The following is a 6,159-nucleotide window of genomic DNA, read 5'->3' as shown; positions in this document are numbered from 1 at the left end:
TGGGTATGACAGTAGAAGGATGGGAATGTGATTTCCCTTGGGTTTCATGTAATTCTTTTCCAGAGCTGACTTTGGAATGGAGAGAGAAACAGTTTGTTCTGTTTGTCTTCTGTTTTGTGCATTCAGCTAGTGTAACTTATTGCCAGCTAACTCTCTGCAGATTTTAAGGTTGGCACCTCTCGAGCTGAGCTCTTCACCAGCACTCTCAGCTTTGAGTGTGGCCACAGGGAAGCACTGGGGGCAGAGCAGGGGCTTCTTTGTGGCAGTGCTGTTTACTGGGATGTGCAAACAGTGTTCCAAGAATATGAGCACAGACATGTTTCCCTGAATGGGGTAGGACACAATGAATGCCAGTTTCTTCAGCCAGGAGTTTAAGCCTCCTCTACTAGTCAGTGCTCTGCCTGAAAACCTCTCTGAGAATTTGCCTTTCCTTTGGAGTCACGTTAAGTTAGGCATCTGCCAAGTGTGAAGGCAGCTATTCTCATCCCTTCATCTGAACAGGAATCTAAGAACTCAGAGATCTGAAAAAACCCTACTGCACTTGCAGATCCTGCAGACGGGTGTCCGTCTGTGAAAGCTAGTCCCAGAAGTGAAGGTTGCTTGGAAGAACAGTTATACATTTAACTGTGTGCCAGATGATCTATTATTTCTCTTAGTAGGGAGTCTAGCAAAGGAACCTCCTCTGCACGTGAGTCTTCTTTCTGACTGTAGTTTTGTTGTTGCTGTGTGATGCAGCTGGCTCTGAGGAAGGTCTACATATTGCAGTAGACAAGTGCCTCCCAGGACTCAATGCAGATATTTTTGTAATGCAGCTGTAAGATACCAAAGGACATGATTTTGCCCATTTGACAGATGGAGAATCAAGATGCCAAGAACCTACGAGCTTTGTGCCTACAGCTTTCTATGGATTGTGATTAATGTGGTGTCTGAGGCTGGGAATGCAATGAGGGATTTTGAGGTGTGGACCCTTGCTCCCCAGATAGCAAAGGACAGAAAAATAACAAAGCCCTAAGACACATCTGTAATAAATGGTTCCAACAAGGCCTAAAGTGACTTCATTGAGGTCATGCCTGAGCACCAAGGATGTGGATCTCTTATGTCCTCAGACAATTTGCAGATTCCCTCAAACACATTGTCCTAGTCATAAAGAGAATACCACAGATCATTTCTAATTTTCTTTCGGGAGGAGATGGGAACTATATCCAGATTTTTTTGGTGCATCTGTATTGGTTTCACTTCCTCGTGCAGCTGAGGAAAAGGTGTACTGTTTCCAATAGGAAATAGAAAGAACTCTGTGTGTTGCACTTCCTAAGGTTACCTTAGGCTGATCGGAACTGCAGCCTGGGAAGTCAGCAGTGACAAACACTTCGTATTTCTGTTACTCATGCAGCTTAGCTCTGAAATCAACTACTTGTTGTTTGTATAGAAAATGTTTCCATTATCACTCCTCAGGCAGGAATCAGTGACAAATGGTGTAGGGAGCGCAGAGCCTGTTTTGGGTTAGGGAATGTGAAAAAATGGAGGAAATGGATTAGTGAGTTTCTCCTTCTGTCGGGTCCTATTCTAAATCATTTTGTTAACTCTTTTTCTGCAGTAAGCCTGCAGCTGGGTGAGCAGTAGCAGTGCACCACCCAAAGCAGTCATCCAAAAGCCTGCAGTTACTGCAGAGAAATAAAGGAGGTGCCTGATTAATGATATCATTTTCTACAGGGAAAAGCTGGTTTTGCCACCTTAAGACTCAGCTTTGCACTGCTTTGGCAAACACAGCAGATACTTCAAGTGTCTTAGGTATACACACAATGGTTTTTCAAGGCAAGTACAACCAAGTCAATGGGAAGGCATAAGACTGCCTGGCAGTGCTCAACGCTTGCAGAAAATGTGTTATTTTAGTTCTTGATCATAGGGTTTGACTCTGGCTTTAGAAGTAAGACCTGGTCAGCTGGCAAGCTACACAAGCAGCAGATCTAGTGATTTCTGACTTACTGTCAAAAAGAATAATGTGCATCCAAGCAAAAAAAAAAAAAAAGTTATGTATTGGCTGGACAGTTTTCTTCCAATAGTAATTAAACAAGAATTTCTCTGTAGAAAAGTATTTTCTTTGCCTCTCACAGAAAAACAAAAGCAACTTGATCTCCTAAATGAGAAAACAACAAAGGCAAGTACCATTCCCAAGAATTTAATTCGTTTTTTGTCCTGTGTTTCCCCTGTGGCCCTTTTTTTCTCTTAGTTCTTTCTGAGCTTTTTCAATAGAAGCAAACAAAGCAATACAGGATATTGTGTTCTATTTAATTAAAAAGAGGCTCAGGACTGGTGCTACCTTATTTCTAGTGGGGACACAATAAAGAACTTGTTAATATGCAAAGGACACGGATGTGCCACCTTCCATTGCAGCTTTGCATTTCACTTTCTGATTCTGCTGCTTCAGATTCTGCTGCTGACAGATCTCTATCTCAGATACCCGATCAGAAGAGATTGGCCAGCTAAGAGTGGGTTGTATTTAAGGCACAAAATCTTATTTTTTTTCCTTTTGGTCATTTTTATTCACCTTGTATGATCTAGCAATTGTAGTTACCCCCCTATTGAGGTAAAAGTGCAACACCAGACTTGAAATCACTTCCATGTGAAATATCTTCCATTTTTCCTTAGTTTGGAGTTTTCCCCCAGTGTTTGTGAGGCAGGGCTATGCAGAGTAGAACTCTTCCAAGAACTGCTTTAACACTCTGTTCTTACTTTTTGTGTTTGTCTTTCAGATAATAAAGAACCACAAGTCTGTAATTGTAGCTAATTTCTGTTGTCACTTGGGTTTCAATGTTTGGGTTACAGTTACCAAGAGGCAGTCTGACATTAAAAGCCAACAGCCCAATCCCCAGCAATGAGCACAGTGAATGGCTCCAGGACAATCGCTGCCCTTGGATTTAGTGAAGCAGGGGTGCAGACTGCAGAGGATAACTCACTGCATTCAGAATGATGAGTTTGTCTTTGAAAGCAAGTCTAACTGCATTTATGTTAACTAACAGTGTGTATATGTGTGTATATAAATTAATGATTCATATTTTCTCGTAGCTGGTTGGACAGCCAGGTGTGTGTATTGTAAATAAGCTCCCAGGAGATGCACATCCAAAACAGATTAGAATCAGTAAAATCTCAAAGTTTAGAATCTCTTTCAAAACTCTTCCTCATTCTCCCTCTAAAGACAAAGATGTTTGGACTGCCATCAACCAATTATCAGCCATTAGTGCTGTTAGCTATAACAGGCAGTGGTTTCTGCAGTGCATTTCTGAATGCATGCTCTCTGCACAGAGCAGCTGATAAAAATGAAGTTATCTTACCTCTGTGTTGTGGAGAATATTTTTCAGCTCCAGAGGCAGGTGGTTGTTGTGCTTTCTGCAATAGAATCAGACATTCACGTTTTCCAGCAGTCAGAAACAAACGCTTGTTCTCATTACCAGCACTGATATCCTAACAAGGCTTCTCCCCATGAAGTCCTGGTCTTGCCCAGTGCTGTGTCTACATCTCCCTCTCCTCCCTTGTACATTCCCCACACACAGGTCTGCCTGCAGACTTATCATGGAGAATTAACTCTTTGCACCATGTTAAAAATCACTTGATCTACACTGGAAAGCAGATTGTGCAGCAAACAGTACCACTGCTATCCTTAATGGAATAACACGATTTTCTACCTTGTTAGCATTTAGAAAAGTCTCTCCTATTACAGTAATTAATTCTTTGGAAAGTTCTCAGTTTAATCTGACATGCTTTTATTCTTTCCCAAGAGATTTTCAAGCATCTGTGTTAGGAAGACTTATTCTGCAAGGCAATGTCTAATTTTCCAGTGCTGAATACTGCAATTGTGTTTCAATGACACGACCTTCTAAAATTCTATGTGTGGGAATTAAGGGATATGCTTTATTTTGCTCCATGAGAAGATGGATTGCAAACAAAATGATTTTAAGCTACTTTACTTGAAATTATTTCCATATACAGGACGGATGTAAATGTCAGCAGTAATGTTCATTGATGTGTACTGTGTGTATCTTTCAAATGAAGGAAGATATTTGGAGCAATGAAAAAAATCAGTGTGTGCAACCAGTCATGTGAATTTGAACATCATCTACATCTTACTTAAGAGACAAACTAAAGGGTGCTTTTTGATCAAATGTTGCACTTAGTTTCACCAATACTATCCATGGGCTGAGGACCTGAATGATCAAAACGTGTAAGCATGTGTTTAACTTGCAGCATATTTCCCCTGTTCACTTTTACATCACCTCCATGCTGGGCCCAGTAGGCTGTGAAGCCAGAAGGCTGAGGATGTCCTGAGCGTGCATTCTGAGAGAGCACTTGGTGGCAGTGGCAGTGTCAGGAGCTGCGGCAGAAAAGATAAAGATATGGTCAGTGGTTTCACAGAGTAACTGCTGGAGGTGCCATACATCAGGAATGGACCCTGGCTCCATTCACAGGGGTGCCTGACTGCCCTCTGGCCAAGGGTCTGCACTCCAGCTGCACCTCTGTGGTGAGAGCTGCCCTTTGGGTCCTGGGAGGCACAGCCAGCATGCAGACAGTACTGCACAGCAAAGAGCCTGGGGCTGAAACCCAGGCAGTGTCACGGCTATAAGAAAGTACCAAAATGTTCATACTCTTTTCCTTGCCATTATCTACAAACAAAACACAAAATCTGTTCCTGTGGGGTGCCTTGGATGCCTTCTTGTTCCCACTGAGGGCTGAGGCTCTGAATTTACTGGTGCCAGAGAGCTGTGCAAATAGGCAAGGAGGTGTGCAACATCAGAGAGAACACAGGGCTGACCTCAGCTAGCATCACTGACTGGGGAATGGGTTTGCTGAGAATCTATTGCTCTTCTGCAATAGCATGTCATCTTGGAAGTATTTTGTACCCAGAATTAAGAGATATAGACAAGTATCTGAAAATAAAGTATTATCCCCATTATACAGATGGAACAATCACATAAAGAATCAAAAATCAAGATTAGATTAATAGCTGCTGATGCCAGAGGAGCCATTGTGTCTTGTCTGACATCTGGCAAAAAACAGAGCAAAGAATTTCACACAAATTATTCCATTAAATCTATAATCTCTGAGCCTAGAATAAGAACTGTAGAGCTGTCATAAAGATGCTGTGCCATCTTTAGATGTGTTGCCTCCTAGGCACTGAGCATACATCGTATTTCTGGTGTGAGGATCTCTGGAAGTGTGAATGGTTCAGTGTTTGTAAGGTCAGAGCCTTCACTGGTGAAGTCTTATGTGCACTGCTGTTTGTGTGTAATACATCACAGAGAACAGCAACACAATCAACTTCAGAAATCTTACTGATACAGGTGGTACTCAGCTGGCTGATAACAGAAGTCAGTGCAGAAACAGAACAATTTCTTAGCAGAATGTGATGGAAGGGGAAGGCAATTCTAGGGGAAGCTCCTGGGGGAACCTGAGTCACATTTTGTAGGTAGGAACAGACTTAAGCACGTGCTTAAAGTGAGTGTGGAATCAGGTCTTGGATGCAGCCCATTAAAAGTTAGAGTCAGATCGAAGTTTCCTTGCTGGGAAGTGGTTTGAGTCTTTCCAAAATGACACAGTCTATTCTAAACTGTCAGTTCTACAGCATTTCCTTCTACATCCCTACTTAATGTGTGTTTTATATTGCAGTTCATCAGTCAGGTTTATTAGCACACTTAATTGGATCACATTAGCTGGCATTTTAGCTATCCAAAACAGTTGAGAAGGCAATCAATTAAAACATCCAAACACATTAATGATGTAGACAGAGGGTAATTTATGTAGATGGCTAATTACCTGTTTTCTTCAGTAAGTAGGTTTTATTGCCCAGGATGCATGAGAAGAAAAGAAACAGCACTGCAAAAATATTGTTGGCCAAGTTGCAAAAGAAAGAAAGCAAATGGTGAAGTACAAATGTTTCTGCTGTTCAAACTGTATTAAAGGAACTCCACTGTTACCAGCACACAGATGTTCTCAGTACTGTAATATTTTAACACGATTTTTAGAGAATGTACTGAGTGTATTACCAGGGTTTGAATGTCTTATAATATGACATCCGAGGTTTCTAAGCAATCAAGATGCTCCATAAAATGGTCATTTTAAGCGAGAAGATAATAATCAGTCTGTTTCTCATTTCATCCACTACTGATC

At 41.5% G+C, this 6,159-nt stretch overlaps 1 protein-coding gene across 2 annotated transcripts in view; it reads left to right on the top strand.

Annotated features, from left to right (window-relative positions):
- LOC125703390 (transcription factor HES-5-like) overlaps positions 1 to 6,159 on the top strand; it is a 66,809-nt gene that overhangs the window by 47,816 nt on the left and 12,834 nt on the right. The gene's annotated exons all lie outside the window — the stretch shown is intronic.

Source organism: Lagopus muta, chromosome 21, assembly GCF_023343835.1.
Source record: "Lagopus muta isolate bLagMut1 chromosome 21, bLagMut1 primary, whole genome shotgun sequence".
Taxonomy (NCBI): Eukaryota; Metazoa; Chordata; class Aves; order Galliformes; family Phasianidae; genus Lagopus; species Lagopus muta.
This window is presented reverse-complemented; position numbering and strand designations above follow the sequence as displayed.